Raw genomic sequence first — 19163 nt, 5'->3', positions numbered from 1 at the left:
GGTGCCATAGAAGCACAGTGACTGTAATGTGGACATCAGAGTGACCACTTCTCGCCCCCCAGCAATACGATAATCCACTTTATCAATGGTGAGTGGACTTTGGGTATCAAAGTGACCCCTTCTCACCCCCCCTGCCAGGACGTGAAAAAAAAAATCCTATATTGATTGTCTCTTGTCCCACACACCAATTGACAACATATGTCTCTCCCCCACGTGCCTCTCTGTTCTCTGTTACCTATACTTCCGGGGTTAAACAATGGCGACGAAGAAGCACATCAGACTGACCCCCTGCCATGACGTGTAAAAAAAATACCCGCGAAAAACACATATATTGGAACTCTAGCCCCACACTCACCACTGATCAGTAGGCCAGACTTGCGAGGACTGAAGAGGACTGAGACATCGCTACTGATCAGTCGGCCAGACTTAGACACGAAAATGTACGGTAAGACAAAATGCTTTTTTTTTGTTTGTTTTTGTTATTTAACAAAATGTAATCTTTGGTATTTTTTAAATATGCTTTTTTTTTTAAATTTTAACGTTTTTTATTATTCCATTGTAGATGACTTTGAGCCTTTTGAACTGACGGAAGAAGACTATGGTAAGTCACTATATATTATATATTATTGTTCATTGCTATATTGAGGTTTTTAAACATTTCTTTTTCTCATCTCAGATATGCTAGAGCGATCAGACGTTCAGGCCAGACACAACCCAGCTGTGTATTTTGGTGAAGATTTTGAGATTTCAGAATTCCGACAAACGTCCTCATCAGATAGAGAGAAAAACCAATCGTATATGTTGGTAGATAATTCAAATAAAAAGAGGGAGCAACAGCAGAAACAGGAGCACATGGTAATCATTGAGCCCGAACCATATAATCCCTGCCTTCTCTCTGACATCCCTGATGAAATTGGACCCAACATCTTTGGTGAATTCTGCGAACAACTCCCAAATGATTTAGGTGAGTTTTATTTTTGTCTCAACATGTTGTCAATGTTTAACTGAATGATGAATTGATTTGTTTTATTGTTTTATAGATTTACAACCCCAGTGGCAAACCGGAAATCAGCTGTATCAAATCGTACAGGATCAACCTCCTCCTCCTCCTCCTCCTCCTCCTGCTGCATCCCCTGCTGCATCTCCTGCTGCTTCTCCTGCTGCTTCTCCTCACCCAGATCCGAGTCCCCTCACTGAGATCGGAGATCTGACCGCATCTGAACGGTGTCAACTACGTACTATCGTAAATATTTTTGGAGCTCTTCTTAAGCTTCTGATTTTTGTGTTTAAACTGTTGGATACAAATGTGTAATGTAAATGAAAACTAAAAATGGGTGAAAATAGTGAAGGCCTCCCAGCTCTTTTGTCACTCGTGCAAACAGTCACTGCAGCCCTTCATAGAGACATAAATCAGGAAACAAACTCAAGCGTTCAAGTAAATTCAGGAAATGCAGTATCAGACCCATTGTTACTATTAGAACAAGCTTTAGCGCAACTTAATCCACCTCCAAATGCAGAATTACAAACGGATGAAAATACAGAGATAAATTCAGGAAATGCAGTATCAGACCCATTGTTACTATTACAACGAGCTTTAGCGCAACTTAATCCAAATGCAGAATTACAAACGGATGAAAATGATGAAATAAACTCAAATGAGGAGATAAATTCAGGAAATGCAGTATCAGACCCATTGTTACTATTACAACAAGCATTAGCGCAACTTAATCTACCTCCAAAAGCAGAATTACAAACGGATGAAAATACAGAGACAAATGAGGAAATAAACTCAAATGAGGAGATAAATGCAGTATCAGATCCATTGTTACTATTACAACAAGCATTAGCGCAACTTAATCTACCTCCAAATGTCGAATTACAAACGGATGAAAATACAGAGACAAATGAGGAAATAAACTCAAATGAGGAGATAAATGCAGTATCAGATCCATTGTTACTATTACAACAAGCATTAGCGCAACTTAATCTACCTCCAAATGTCGAATTAGATACGGATGAAAATACAGACCTAAACTCAAATGTTCCATCGATCCAAATTGGTGCAGGGGTACCCTCGTCTCAGGACGTAACGTCCGAGGGTGTTAGAGAAATACGACGCGAGCGATTTAACAACCTTGAAATAAGACGTCTGCTGAACTTTCCTCAGCCCCAAACAGCCCCTGATTATGCAGATTTTTATCATAATGTCATGGAGGGGTTTCAAGAGACAATCGAGAGAGCTCTCTCAATGACTAATCGAGGTGATGTTATTCAGTTTGAAATAATTGGAGAAAACTTGCGAAACCATACGCTGGTTACCCTCGATGATAACCAAAATGCCATGGAGGTTTTCCAAGATACACTCGATAGATTAGTGCAGTCAGGAAGGGAAATAATGACTGACGGTTCCCTGGAATTAATAGTCCAGGTGATTCAAAACCCCAGAGGCGGTGGTAAACGAAAACTTGAAAAAACAATAGATGTAGAGATTGTGACGAAAAAATTACGTCATTTGTATGTAGTACACAACAGACGGGATCAGCTCTGTTTTGCCACCAGTATCGCTCACCTGCTCCATCCTACATACAACAGTCATCAGGCGGCACAGTATGGGAGGGAGCTACAGCATCAGGCAGGTCTAAATGATCAAACACCCGTGACCTTCAGTGATATAGACAAATTTGAACAAATTATCAAACGTAAAATAGTAGTGTTTTACAGGGTGGCGGAAGACAAAGCGCTCTCTCATTTTGAAACAAACTATCCAAAACCGTCTGAAACCCTTTTCCTCTTTCTATTGAATGAGCATTATTATGGCGTAAAAAACACCAAGGGCTTTATAGGAAGCAGTTACTTTTGTGACTTTTGTTTCAAAGGGTACAATTCCCCCAACAAACATTACTGTCAGGGTTTCTGCCCCATCTGCCAAAATGCGGCCTGTCCCCTTAAAAAGTTTCAACCAACAATGTGCAGCGATTGTCACAGGATCTGTCGCTCTCCTCTCTGCCTGACGTGGCACAAACAACCTCAATTCAGGCCCGTGGCTAAGGAGTATGCTAGTAACTGCGACTTGGTTAAAAAATGTCTAAAATGCAAAAACACATACTATGTTGCCATAAAGGGAGAAGGCAAAGCTCACCAGTGTCTAAAACCAAAATGTAGGATATGCGGGGAAAACACTGACAATCTGACAAACAGTCATCTCTGCTATATGCAACCTCGCATGGCAACTGAGGAGTACAACGACAAAATTATTTTCTATGATTTTGAAACGTTTGTGAATCGCGCTGGCGTGCACATTGCCTTCCTGGTCTGCACTAAAACTTTGCAAGGTTTAGAGTGGGCATCTTTTGGCCAGAAATGCGTCAAAGATTTTCTTTTAAAGTACAGGAGACCTCGGTACAGAGGCACCGTGTTCATAGCTCACAATTCAAAAGGTTTTGATGCCTACATTGTTCTCAACAGCATGCTTGAGTTGGGTTTAAAACCCTCCATTCTCATGCAAGGCAGTAAACTCCTCTGTTTAGAAGAACACGATTATAGTCTAAAATTCATAGACTCGCTGTCTTTTCTCCCTATGCGTCTGAGTGCCATGCCTGTGGCCTTAGGTTTCTCTGAGCAAAGCAAGGGCTATTTCCCTCATCTCTTTAGCTCTGACCAGCACCTCCAATACGAGGGGTCATTCCCCTCGGCTCATTATTACGGCGTAGAGCGGATGTCACAGAAAGAACAGGAGCGGTTCTATGTCTGGTACCAAAAAGCGGCCTTGGGTCGTTTTAACTTTGAAACAGAAGCTAGACGTTATTGTAAAAATGACGTTGATATTCTGCTTCAGGGCTGTGTTACGTTCAGAAAACAATTTCTCAGTGATACTAAAGTAGACCCCTTTAGCTGCATCACCATAGCCTCAGCCTGCACAAAAGTGTTTGTCACAAATTTTCTGCCTGCCAACTCTCTGGCCATTCCTTCGCCAGACGATTACAGACGACAATTTAAACGCTACTCCAATGCATCTATCCAGTGGTTAGAATGGGAGGCGCGCAACAAAAACATCTTTATCCAACATGCCTTAAACAGGGGAGAGAAACAAATTGGCCAATATTTTGTAGATGGTTATGCTGAGACAGAGGATGGCAAGTGTGTGTGGGAATTTCACGGGTGTTTCTATCACGGGTGTCCCACATGTTTCCAGCCCCATGAAACTAATCCATTAACCGGTGGAAGTTTTGGTGAGCTGCATGCTGCGAGCGAGGAAAGAATAAGGACGTTAAAGTCTGTTTACGGTCTCAACGTCCTCGTCATGACAGAACACGATTGGTGTGAAATGACTAAATCTCATCCAGGGGTGATAGAGTTTCTGAAGGAATTTCAGGCACCCACCCCACTTAGCCCGCGTCAGGCGCTTTTCGGCGGAAGGACAAATGCGTTTAGACTGAGATACACAGCTGCTCCAAACGAAAAGGTGCATTATGTCGATGTCACGTCGCTCTATCCTTATGTCAATTGCAGCTTTCCCTACCCACTGGGGCATCCTACCATCATCTACAGAGATTTTGACCATCCACAAAACTACTTTGGCCTCGTCAGCTGCGTAGTCTATCCTCCTCGAGGCCTCTATTTCCCTGTTTTACCTCATAAAACCTCACGCGGTAAACTAGTGTTTGCGCTCTGCCGCACATGTGCCGAAATCAATCATCAGAGCTCTCCATGCCACCACGATGATGAGGCCAGAGCCTTGACGGGGGTCTGGGTGAGTGTTGAACTGCAAAAGGCCCTCAAACTTGGCTACAGATTGGGTAAAATCACAGAGGTCTGGCACTTTGATAAGCAAAGCGATGCGATATTCGTAGACTATATACACACATTTCTGAAAGGTAAGCAGGAAGCCTCAGGTTACCCGCCTGAAGCGAGGGATCAAGAGAGCAGAGATAGGTACATCAGGGACTATCAGACTCATCAAGGCATTCTGCTGGATGCTGATAAAATTGAAAGCAACCCGGCCAAGAGACAAGTGGCTAAACTATGTCTCAACAGCTTCTGGGGAAAATTTGCACAGAGAAGCAACCTCACACAGACCACACTCATGAATGACCCACAAAAATTTCTCCACATGATGTTTTCAGGACTGTATGACATCAAGTATTTCCACTTTATCAATGACCACACGGCGATGGTGCAGTGGAATCATCACAAACGATGCGTTGTGCCCCCGGGTAAAACCAACAACGTGTTTATAGCCGCATTTACCACCGCCTACGCACGTCTGACCATGTACAGTTATCTAGAACGTTTACAGGAAAAGGTCCTTTACACCGACACAGACAGCCTCGTTTATGTCGTGAAAGAAGGGGAGACGCCTTTAGAACTCGGTGACTACTTGGGTCAGCTTACAGACGAGCTGGGAGGCGACAGCATTCAAGACTTTGTTGCGGCGGGGCCAAAGAGTTATGCGTATCAGACCAGAGATAAAAAAAAGACGGTGCTCCGCGCTAAAGGCATCACGCAAACGAGTGAAACCAGTCAAAGGGTCAACTTTGACAGTGTGAGAGAGCTGGTGGAAGGTTACATCAACAACAACGTGCAGGATGTAATAGAAATACCCCAACAACAGATTGTGAGGGATAAAAAGAGCATTGAACTAAAAAATGTATCATTTCAGAAAAAGTTTAGAGTGGTGTATGACAAAAGACGTCTCTTAAAAGAGGGAAAAAGTTTGCCTTTTGGTTTTTAGAATGGAGGAGGTTGATTTTGACCCCAGATTAAAAATGCCTTTTTCCTGTTTGATTGTGGGGCCGAGTGGGTGTGGGAAATCCTACTTTGTAAAAAGTGTATTAGAAAACTGTGAACATGTCATGAATGGTTTACCTGAAAATATTGTATGGATTTATACTTCTTTTCAACCCATGTACAAAGAAATGCAAAAGATGAATAAAATCAAGTTTGTCAAAGGATTGCCTGATTCTTTTGAAGATGAAGACCTGTTTCCTCCTGATCAACGTCATTTGATTATACTCGACGACGTCATTTTCCAGGCCTCTGACCATCCAGAAGTGGCTAAAATATTCACCCAGTACAGACATCATAGAAACATGAGCGTCATGATGTTGACGCAGAATGTGTTTCACAGGGGTAAATACAGTCGTACCATTAGTCTAAACAGCAACTATATGGTGTTGTTTAATAACCCCCGTGACAAATTACAAATCAAGATTCTGGCTCATCAAATCTTTCCCACGCAAAAGAGTTTTTTCATGCAGAGTTATGAAGACGCAGTCAAAGATTCTCACGGATATTTAATCGTCGACCTCACGCCTTCCTGCCCAGATCGTTACAGATTGAGGACGGGTCTGCTTCCTCAACAGTGGCCAGCCGTGTACGTACCTAAAACCAAATAATATGTCTGCAAGATTAAAAAGAAACGGCCCCTTACTGACGGCTTTGTATCACGCCACACCCCGGAAACGTAAGGCGATTCTCTCCCACTGCTCATCAGACTTTCTTCAAGCACTGAGTGAGGTGGCGTTAAACCTCTTGAAGGGGAACATCCCACTCTCCCCTTGTCAGTTCAAAAAACTAAAAAGCCGAAAAAAATTGATCAGACAACTGGCTGATAAAAAAACCAGTCTGAAACACAAACGCCAGACTCTGCTCAAGCAGTCGGGTGGGTTTATTCTTCCATTGCTGTCTGCAGCCGTCCCACTCCTGGGTCAGCTTTTTGGAGGGATTTTCAACCGCAAGTCCTAAGTTGTTGTGTTTTTTTTTTTTTTTTTACGTTGTTGAATCAACCATGTCGAAAATGTTTCTTGTTTCACCTCATCAGTTGAACCGACTGACACGACAACAACCGTCAGACATGAGACAAACGGTTGAAAATGATCTGGATGCAAAAATGAGAGCCGTTTTAAATGAACCAGGGTTGAATCAGTATGAAAAAATGAAAAAATATGATGCCTTACTGCAGCGTTATCTCACACTCATGAAGCAGGGTCAGCAGGAAGAGCAACGGGTGTCTTTGACGCTGCATTCCCCCACCGAGAAGCCACCGGACGATAATGAACCCATAGCCGACAATGTCATGGATGATGTGTTAAAAAATATGCCCCCACGTGATCGCAAAAACACTAAATACATCATCGGGAAATTATCCCAGAGCGATGCGGGGTGGAATTCTAAAGGGGAATTTGTTTATAAGGGGATCGCTGTGAAAGGTTCTCATATGATTGATTTATTTAAAAACCTCTCACTCTCTTATAAAAAAAAAAGCACAATCTGCACCCCGTGGCTGGATGAATTTTTTGGACACACTGGCAGGGCTGAACATTCCTCTCACTTCCATCCAAAACCCCAAGGCTAGAGGTCAATATGAACGTCTCAAATTTCACGGGCTGCAGCGAGATGAGGAAGAAGGAGAAGCAGAAGAAGAAGAGGAGGGGGAGTTTTTGCTGGGCCCCGGGGGCGCAAAAGCAAATCCCAAGAGGAGAAAAACCCCTCACTCTTCACACTGGATCAACTATTAATTGTTATTTTTCACTCAATAAAATGTATATCATTTAAAAAAAACAGAGTCAAGCTGATTTTTTTTTAAAACTTTTATTCATCTTTTACAAACGGTAACATTCTCTAAACATTTGTAAAGCACACGGTACTTGTTGCATGAATGAGCTCTGACATTCTGATGCTTTGATGCATTTACGATATTTATTCACAAAGTTGGAAACTTTACGGTCATTTTCTATGGCATCCTCCTGGTACAAAGACAGCGTTTGTTTAAAAGATAACCCGCAGGCCCTCTGGCAGAGATAATAAACGCAATGCTGACCGCAGACTAGAGAAAAAAGGTGTTGAAGTTGATGGGTGTGATAAAAAATTTCTTTCACTCCTCGCTGATTTTCCAAAAACTGTAAAATGCTTGAGGGGTAATGACTAAAGTCTGGTGGAAATCCAAAAGAATCAAAAAAGGTGGCTTTACCCCCCGCTTCCAACGTTAAAGCTATCCAGTGTTCTCCGGGTCTATGGCTTTCATGCGTGTTGACAATAAAATAGGCAGGGAGTCTGAAACTAGACTTTAAAAGAGGTAACTGATCGCAGGGCCACACTCCACAAAAAATATCTCCCAACAAAGGGCTCAAAAGATTCTCTAGCTCATGATTGTTCATGACGATTGTTTCAATAAAAAAAAAAATCAGTAATAGTCTACCAGCACCTGTCTTTTAGAATTGATCTCTAAAACAGAATCATAACAGGCATAAACCACCAGAGTCGTGGTCTGAGGCAGGGGGACCCTAAATCTCATCTCCAGCCTTAAACTCCCGCTGGAAACTGGAGACAAGGCCTCGGTGTCCTCTCCAGGATTAAGGTTAAACACAAACAGGGTGTATCCGTTTCCAAACTCTTGACGGTCGATGCTCAGAGGTAAATCTTTGAGATGTCTACCCGTGGCTGTAAACAGGTTGTAAAACTCTCTGACTGAAATCCCCTGGTTAAATTGTGGCTGAAAAGCTTTAGATGGGACCTGTCGACCATCTTGACAGAGGGCAACGTATTCCACATCATTGTGGACAAAATTAAAGGGTGATAAGTCTGGTTTCCCTGTAAAGGCCTCGTGATTTACCATTCCCAAAACAATATATTTTGGCATGACCCCGAGAAACAGGTTCTCTTGGCTGCATATTCTGGAATTTTGAGGGATGGAGAATGTTTTCACGTTAACGCGTGACAGAGGGTAAAGGGCGTTCCCTCTCTGCAGGGCAGCTGTGTGACCCAAACGGACGGCTGGGGAGACGGTGACTTTTTTGACAAACAGAGATGCTCCCAAAATTCTGAGTCTGAAATCAGAGACTGCGTTTCCCATGAGGCAAAAGGCGTTGTTGGCCCTAGTGAGTTTAATTCTGGCATCCACAGAATTCAAAAGAAGTCTTTCGCAAAAAAATATGTCCCCGTGAAGAGGACCCAACAGATGTACTTCTGCAGAGCGCGCGGTGAAGGCCGCTCTCTGTACTAGCCCTTTATTGGGGCCGTTGGGAGCTACGTCGATAGAATCCATAGCCCCCGCCGTGTCTTTGTAAAAAAGCCCCGCGCTGAATTGACTCTTTAGCGTATGTTCAGAAAAGTTGAGCAGGGTTTCAATCATGGCTCTGTAGGGGTGTGTGGCGCTAGACTGGGAAATTAATCTATCCCCCAGAATAACGTCGCATTGGCTGAAGAGGGTATTGAGAGGATAATTGATGAAACCCACAGCGGCGTCGTTGGCCAGGTTAGAACCATCGGGATTGGTAATTTTCACACGCAGGTGTAGCAAGGTGTCGTTAAGATCCAGGTATTTTTCACCATCTCCGGGGATAAAAAACTCGATGGGACCCCCGTCAGTCATAGCGGACAGAGGAGAAATTTCCGTGTAAATTTTATCGTCGATAGACAGCTGAGTCATGGGTGCTGAAAATAAATCCAGCTCTGCCAGAGTGCATTCGGATGATTTCTGATGTAAAAGAGCCATTCTTTTTTTTTTTCTCTCTATTAAAATATGTCGATGCGTTGGAGAGACTTGTTTCCCTTTGACTTGCTTTTACCAACTGGTTTCTTCTTTTTCCGCTCTCTGTCTTTTGTGGAAAGACGCTGCCCTGGTGGGCGCTTTCTCATCCTGCGTGATAAAATCATGAGGCCCCCACTTCCTTCTTGCTGCTGCTGCTGCTTATTGTTAAATTTAGCCACAGTGTGATTGATCACGTCCGAGGCAATGTTGGAAGCGGCATTTTTGAGATGAGGTTTAGCGATGGCAAAACCTCTTTTCAACATGGGAGACACAAAACGAAACAGTCTGGAGAATATAGAACCTATACCTCGACCATACATCACTGGCGATCCATAAAAACCGGGTAAAGACCCTCCCACCTGACTTTCATAGTAATTTACAAAACGGTGAGGATCCGTGTGAATCATTTTGTTTTTCTAGGAGAAGGAGGAGGCGGGCTTAAAGTGAAGCTTCACAATGCTTTTTCCAAAGATAAAGTCGGCGCACCTGTTTCGATCAGTTTTGATCTCAATGCGAATACTTTTGATGTAATTTTTGGACAAGGGGAGGTAATGTATCCTTTGGTATCTAATGTTTATCATATCACCAAAAGTCCCGGCTACTTTGACTGTACCCAGCAGCGGTGAATAGCTATCACCGACCGATTGATACTGAATGATGTCTGTGTAGACATACAGATTATAAATCCCCCTTCTGAGGTCACAGGGGTAGATGGTTCGTCGTTTGGAGAGAGGAAACCATTCGTTAGGCCTCAGACCTAACATGTAGGCCAGAGGTGAAAAGGTCCGCATTTTAAACTGACCGATGCCTTCGAAATCGATGCATTTACTGATATTATTGTATGTGGCACCGAAGCTGGGGTCATACTTTCTAATCTGCGGAATCATCTGATCCAATAGTTCTTTTGGACGTTCATAATACCCCCCTGTTTTACCAAATTTTACAATAATCAGGGGTTGTGGCTCGTCTGTATTTTTGTTAAGTTCCACATAAGACTGGTGCTGAGGTAAATTATACCATGTATGTGGGTAAACAATTTCACACATCCCTACCATCCATTTTCCATGCAGCTCTATGGGTCTGGCCAGATCCACAGTGTAACACGAAGGCGTATTATCACTAAACAACTCTTTACTAGAGTTGGAGGGTAGAGTGACATAAAACCCCTCAGTCAGTGCCTCCATGTCTCTACTTTTTTTTTTTACGATTATGTCTCAGCAAGGCTTCGACGTTTGTCTTTTATACATTTTTCAAATCACTGGCTTTAACCCAGCTAATGAATTTTTCAGGCCAGTTTTTCCAGCGTACCAACACCTCTTTCTGACCACGGACGACGCGTCTTTTTAAAATTGTTTCCACTTGAAAAGTGTGATCTCTGGTCATTTTCACTTTTTGCAGCTCTGGTTCATAAAATGATCCCTCAATAGATTCCCCGTCGTAATCTATCAGTTTGTATACGGGAGGAAAACGAGGGATGCACTCTGATACAGTAAAGGTCTCGTCCGTAAAGCTCTGTTCATATTTTTTGTCAAACACTCCTCTCAACTTGGATATTCGGACAACGTCATCCTTTTTGAAATTCATCTTTAATGCACCCTTTGGTCTGATGGGGAATGTACCATACAGATTTTGAAAAACTTGAAAGGTGTTTTCAAAAGTCACCTGCATAGGCGTCATTTTAATACTTGTGTGATAGCTGTGATTATAACTTTTCACCAAATCAGGTAGGACCTCCAGGTACCGCCTAGTGTTTTTAGCCGTAAAGTATCGCCACATTCTAGTTTTTAAAGTGCGATTAAATCTCTCCACTACAGAGGCCTTGAGATCGCTGGCTGTAGCAAAATGGATAATTTTGTGTTTCTTCATCAATGTCTTAAAAAGTTGATTAAAAAATTCTTTACCAGCATCCGTTTGAATCTTTTCTGGCGTCCCACTCTCTTTGAGGACAGATTCAAACGCCCTCACTACTTTGACGCCCGTCTTATTTTTCAAAACACGGACAAAAGCCCTTTTAGAAAATATGTCAATAACCGTGAGTAAATACTTGAAGCCATCATTGTGTTCTGCTAAGGCTTGCATGTCGCAGAGATCGGCTTGAAATTGGTTCAGAGGCCTAGGTGCAAAAACTCTGTTGCGAGGAAAATGTATTTGAGCGGGTTTATGCAATGTATATGCATCCTGTCCTGCTAAAAAATCTTTGACTTTGTCCAACTCTACTCTTTTACCCGTCTCATCTTGCAAAGCCCGACGCAGTCTTTCTACTCCCCCCAGGCTACCAGGGTGAGATGGGTCATAATAAGCTCTTTTCATTCGACCTTTTTCAGACATCTTATCGGGTCTGACAGACACGTTGAAATAAAAAGAAGTGACAAAATGTTTTGTTTATGTCAAGTTTATTCTCTCTCAAAAAAAAAACAATCATTTACCAAAAGGACAATCACACACAATCTGATCATCATCATCATCTCTGCCCTCCTCCCAAAACTTTGTCAGCGCATGTAGTTGAGACATTTCACTTTCAGCTTCATACATATCATCTATCGCGTAATCAACGCGATCGACTGATTTCAGCTGGTGCAGCATCGTCTCTGCTGTGATTCTGACCTTGAGGTTGCTCGCTCTGATGTTGCGCAGATTCAGTAAATGTTGAATGGCGGGAACGAAACGAGGGCCGTACAGTCTCTTTGTCAAAGGATAAAAACGAGTCTTGTAAAACCCATCTTGAAGGATATCCAGGCATTGGTGTTGTCTCTGGCTGGGATGGTCAATCAGGCATCCGTGGCAGCAATCCTTCCTGTCTTCCTTGATAGCCAACGCTAGCAGATGTAGCACAGCCGATTTTACACAGTCAATAAAAAGTGAAGACAAAAAACCATCCGTTTCGTCCACCGTCTGTAATTCAATCAGAGGTGGTGTCACAGGAGAGGCTGGTGGTGTCACAGGAGAGGCTGGAGCTGGAGTTGACCCGTTCCAAGGTCCATTGATGGATAGATCTAGCGGTTTTTGTTGAGTTAAATCATTGAGCGTACTCAGAAAAGTGGTCTCGAGGCGTCTTGGTGCGAGGGGTCGCTTGGTAGTCTGCATGATGATGCTTGACTCGAATGGGTCTGAGAGTCGTTGGTGATTGGTCTTTTTATACGTTGAGAGAGAGAAAAGGGGAGGTTCTAAAAGGAAATATTTTTTTTCACCAATAGCAGGTCGATCCAATTGCGACAGTGGCGAAAGAGATGGCTGAATTTTTCATCCATTTCTCCCAACTTCTCCACCCAAGCAGCCAACGGTATGGATAATATAGTATGAAATACGCCACAATCTGAATTGAAACACTCCAGCACCAGATCATCACCTTCTTCTTTTTCCTTTTGACAAGTCAGGACTCTGACACGGAGAAACCATCGACTCGTGTGAGAGGCTTTCGATTCCCAAACAGCACTGAATCGCTCTTTTCCGGGAGAATCTGAAAATTTTCCTCGCTTAGCTTGTGGAGAAGCGACGTCCTCAGATTCCTTCTTCTTCTCATCCACATTCCAGTCACCACCGTTGATAAAGTGGGTTATCGTATGTTTCAAAACTCCCCAGTCATTGGAAGTCATCAACAATATGTTGCTGGCAGGGGTCCATTCTTGATTCTTTTCTCTCTGATACAGACAGAGTTCCCCCGTTCCATACTTGAAGTCATAGCCCCAGACGCCAGGTTGTCCGTAGGCCTCCAGCGACCATTCCTGACGCTGCAATGTAGCCGACGGGAACTGGATGCGTCGCAGGAATGCAATATGCTTCTTTGGGGCCCTTGTGATACCGGGCGCATGGCTAATGCTAATCGGTGTCTCGCTGATGCGGGCTGGAGTATGCAAAACATTTTGACCCATTTTTTCTGATTGTCTCTTCACTTCACAAACTCCAAAATGCAGCCCTATTTAAGCATCAAAAACGACTTGTTCTAACATGTGGAAGAGCACGTGATTGTTAGGGCGGGGCATGGTTAGTGGATAGGGACGGGGGGTGAAGGGGGGGCGGGGGCACGTGGTGCACGTGGTGACGTGGTGACGTCACAGTTGCTTAGGGGAGGGAGGGGTGATGGGCTAACAGGGAGGGGAGGGGTGAGGGAGGGGGGCCTGAGGGGCTAACAGGGAGGGGAGGGGTGATGGGCTAACAGGGAGGGGAGGGGTGATGGGCTAACAGGGAGGGGAGGGGTGATGGGCTAACAGGGAGGGGAGGGGTGAGGGAGGGGGGACTGGGGCCTGAGGGGGGTCATCGGGGTCATCCATCAAAATTTTGACAGAAGGTATATTCCCTATTCTTCTAAGACACTCTTTCTTATAATCTCTGTATTTACTGTAGGTTTAAACATAGTAAATGGAAAAAAAACATGTTTTATTGCGGTATAAAGATGCACTAAATGCACACGTGACAGAACTTCTTGACCGCAGACAGTTGTTTAAATGAAGTCGTGCTCCCCGTGTTATCATGCAGGACATGTTCAGTAATACATGGGGGGGGGGGGGGGGGTTAAACTGTGAGCTTGTCTCCTTGTCAATCAAACAAAAAATCAGCGGCGTGAGATGAACATCTCAAATATCAACCTCCTCGTCCTCCGCTGCTGCTCTCGCTTTTGACGTCTGTGTTAAACAAGGACTCGGGGAAATCCTCCCTCTGCAGGCTTAACACCGTTACCTGGGGAAATCACAGCTGTCTGGGTGTGAGATTGCTCTGTGTGTGTGTGTGTGTGTGTCATACATATCCATAACGCCACCACTGCTCCCCTCCGTACGCACACACACACACACGTGATAGACGCTCGTGTGTATATCGACTCCTGGGGTAATTGACGGACTCTCGCTCCCTTGTTTAGGCCTCGTCTCTCGGGGGACGCAGTTAGCTTTGCCTCCACTCATGGAGAATGCATAAAGGCATCTCTGCTCAATCTGGGGATTACAGAGAAGAAGAAGGGGGGGGGAAGTGCAGGTTAAGTTATTTGTCAAGCGTGCATTTGTTGTATTTGTGAATCGCAATTGACAATTTAATCGTCGTCGTGGAGAGCATTTTCCTTTTAATGTTGTCAGAGAGGAGTTTGTTACTCGGCAACGCTGACGCCTGTAAACACGTTCAAGTAGTGACTGAAAACAAAAGGATCAAGGCTTGTTGCCTCCACCTGCTTCTGCGCTGATAGTTTTGCTGAACAGAGCCCAATTTTTCTGATGGCAAAACAAATAATGTTGCATCGTGTCACTTTGTCTGTTTCTGTTTGTCGAGACCAAACACAAGCAGAATAAGAGCAGAAATCAGGGCTGGAACGTCTTATATTTCAGACTTCTCAGATTCTCCATCACAAATATGATGTGATAGATTATTTTTGGGGCTATTTTTCACCTTCATGTGGACAATTTGACATTTTAACTCACAGTATCTCTTAGATTTAGTCATAATCTGACTATTATCGTGTTTGTAACCTTTTACAGGACGCTGCACCTGACATTTTACCATGTTTATGTGATTTTATTATAGATATTATATATTATATATAGATATATTATACCAACTGGCAAAACAGTATCAGTGGCAGTAGTAGCTTCTTATATTTCAGACTTCTCAGATTCTATTTTAATTCTCCATCACAATTTTGATATGACAGATCGTTTTATTGGACAATTCCACCAACTTATTCCAAGCTTCCATAACTTGGATCTTGTTTTAATTCACAGTATCTCTTAGATTTAGGCATAATCTGACCATTATTGTGGTGTTTTATAAAAGAAGTGACCTTTTACGGGACCCTGCAACTGACATTTTAGATATTATTCAAGAGTCTTTATTGTCATTATACAAGATAACTACATTTTCTTTGGCTCACGGCTTAAAAGGCACACATTAAAAACAAAAACCACAAAAAAGGCATACATGAAAGTAAATGGAATACAATAACAAGGAATGTACACATTGGAATACTGGAATTATGTATAATATATAGATATATTACAGTGTTTTGTTTGTTTTATTTGGAGATACAGTATCAGCAGCAGCAGTAGCTTCAGTGATGATGGACCCGTCTCTGTCATCCAGAACAGATCAAACAGGGCAGGGCCCTCAGAGATGATCCGTGATGCTGTCGTCTGTTTGATAACTGCAGCGCTCGTGTGTCCACACGAGGACACAAGTTTTTTTTATTTTCACAACACGACGCGTCTGTGATCTCTGGACTCATTGACACAGCCTCGACGCTGCTGTTGTTGTCGTAATAACAGACGATTCCAGACAAACACAAACAAAAAGACGATCGCGGCAACAGTCGATTTAAATAGGGTTATGTCTGACGCTGACGTCCACGTGTCGTTCATGTTGCTGACAGTTTCCATAACGGTCTATGAGGTCTCGCAACGACTGACGGTTTGCAGTACATTTTGTCTCATTTTAAAGCCTCAGGATTCACAATTTGACCTCTGCCATTTGCTCAGTCGTCTGTTTTCCTTTAAAAATGGGAACATAATTCACAGAATTGAAATTATGTGCAACTGAGCAACGTCCCATTTTTCGTAGTTGATATAAAGCAGCGATAATTGTGCAGCAATCACAAAATAGAGGGTTTTTCCTTTTCTTTTTCTTCATAAAAATTTGCTTTGAACTGTGACGTCTTTCTAAGTTTCAATAATTCAATCCGATTTGAAACTTTTAATTAAAAAAAAAAAAAAAAATTATGAATGACTTGACATTTACCATCATCATAGTCGGCATCACCCTGAACAAGGATCAGTTTAAATTTTTTGCAAACCTCTTAAGGAATCATTTTAATTAATTTTTGAAATTCAGGAAATGATCCATTTACCCTGATGCACTTTGACAGTGAGCTGACTTTCTTCAAAATAACAAAAAGTATCTCGGAATGACTTGAGATTTACCATCATAATAGGCGTCATCGCCCTGAACAAGGATCTGTTGAAAATATTTGCAAATCTCTTAAGGAATAATTTTAATGATTTTTTGAAAATCGCGAAATTATCCATTGCCCTGATGCACTTTGACAGTGAGCTGACTTTACTTTCGAAAACAAAAGTATCTCGGAATAACTTGTCATTTACCATCATAATAGTCGGCATCGCCCTGAACAAGGATCCATTGAAAATATTTGCAAAACTCTTAAGGAATAATTTTAACGAATTTTTGAAATTCAGGAAATGATCCATTTGCCTGATGCACTTTGACAGTGAGCTGACTTTAGTCTCAAAAACAAAAAGTATCTCGGAATGACTTGAAATTTACCATCATAATATTCAGCATATGTTCGTAATAAAGTTTTTTACATGCAATTTGTTCAGCATGTAAACTACAGTGAAAGTAATTTTAAATATCAGATTACACTGTATTTTTCATTTACAGGGCAAAACTGTACATTTCAGTGACCGTAAAAAGAGCTGCCAGTTCTTTACTCTTGTTTTTCAGGAACATTTCTAACAGTGTGTGTTTGGTACAATGTCGGTGTTTTACATGCCTTGGTTGCGTGTGTGCATTAGCTGCTGAGTCACGGTGACACTTGGACTAAAAAAACCCTCGTCCTCACTTCCTTTTTTTGCGTCTTTTTCTGTGAGCAGACCTCACACGGTGATTTGACAGCAACACAATTATTAACTGCTCATCAAAAAACCTCGGCTGACCCTGCTGAGAAAAAGAGACACATCCTCACAAGTGCTTTACAGGATTCCACCTAACTCTGGAGTGATTGTGTGAGAGTGTGTTGTCAGTGATGTTAACCAGGCGTGAGAGATCACACACACACACAGGAGGTGCTTATTTTCTCAGCCTGAGCCTCTGACAGTCACGCCTGGCTTTGCTGAAGCTTCCCGGAGCAGAACGCGCTCTCATTAGCCCGTTGTGATGAATCGATTAGGATCTGACAGCGCGTGGATCCGCAAAGACAACTTGCAATTTTTTTCAGAGCGAGCGTGAGTCATCGCAGAGTAAAAAACGCAGGCTTTTGAAGTTTGGACGTCTGCGTCTTGCTTTTGTTTTGGTGGCGATTCACACGAGGTGTGGCCGTGTCACAAAAATGGGAAGCATTTGGTTTGACGTTTAAATGTAGTTCACGGTCGCTTTGTTTTGGTTGACTTCAATGCTTCTTTAAGCTCATGTGCAGCAACCATGAGTGTGACTGAGATTATCAGTCCTGTTTCAGCTGATCAATGGAGACACAGAATGACAGCATGAGTCATTTTGACTGCCTCTGATCTTGTATTTCTCACTCTCTAAAGTCTTTTATTGACATTGTAAACAGGACATCCTGAATATGGACCTCTTAAAACGACTCAAACAGACCATACTAGGTGTTTGAATTGGACTTGGATTTGTAAACACATTACCAAATATTAGTACTCTGTTAACAAATGTGTTAGACCACCACACAAAGCCACGGTAATGGTTATACACCAGTATGTAGAAGCTCTACATACTGTTATCCTTCAGATTATTATTATTATATCTGTGGCTTTGCGGCCATTTTTGAGGGGATTAACGTGCATCAAAGCTCTCGAAACTTTGCACAGAGGTCAGGTCTGGGTCAAAATGCGATATTGGCATAGTTGCCGCCAACCCTGGGTTGCTCAAGGGCTCTGTAGCGCCCCCTAAGGTGAAAACAGGACCACTGAATTTCCCGAAACTTGGAGGGAAGACGTTATATTCTGCCATTTTGGTGATTTGCACCCTACGTAAATGAGCGAACTCGTCAATTTTCTCACTGACTATTAAAGGCGCCATATGTAAGAATGTGGCCAAAAACGGTTACTACATTCAAATTCAAAACACCGAGGTCTCTTAGGTTTCGTTTTCTGACCTAACTGGCAACCCTTGGTTGCTCGGCAGCTGAGACTCTACTGACTGCAATGATTGGTAGACGGCGGTAGGTGGCGCCACATGACGCCAAAACATGATTTCAAAACATAAACGTGATTTGGAGTCTGCAAAAAAAATTTTTTTTTAATGCATATATTTTGTCTGTACTGTTGTTGTTGTTGGTGAGTTCAGTTTGTTATATGAACATTATTCCTGAGTGTCTGTGACATATTAGGAGGATTTTATGGCCAGTTGCTTTAGATTTATTACATAATGCACCTTTAAACAGTATTAGTAGGGTTATTTCTTGATTAAAATGTCAAATTAACGTTATTTACTTGCATTACTGACTTCTCAGAGCAAAGCAAATGAATAACAATGACATTTTTTGGTGTTAACCACTGTATTTACGTTGGTTAATATTAGTTTTGTGATATCGTGAGAGGCAGAACGTTGGATTTTGCTCTTCAGAAATTACAGTGATCTCTGACCTCTTGTGTTGGAGTTCTACGTCTGATCCATGCTCTCATTTTGTCAAAATCTGACTTGGACTAAACACAGAATGAGAACGTGGACCCTGAGCAACACATTTGCGATCGTCGGGTCTCGATCTGAACTTCACCGTCACTCGTCTTTGGGCTCGGCTCTTAACGGACGGACAGGAGGAGGGTAAACAAAGACCTAATCTCTCTGAGGTTCTTCATGTCATTAATCTTTTTCTTCTTCTTCGTGATGATTGTACACTGTGACACTGTAATGACAAACACGGGTTAGCGGTTGTGTGTCTGTTTAAAGGCCACGTCCTGCTAATCCTCAC

This window comes from Microchirus variegatus (assembly GCF_963457635.1).
Source record: "Microchirus variegatus genome assembly, chromosome: 2".
Lineage (NCBI taxonomy): Eukaryota > Metazoa > Chordata > Actinopteri > Pleuronectiformes > Soleidae > Microchirus > Microchirus variegatus.
Note: the sequence above shows the minus strand (reverse complement) of the source record.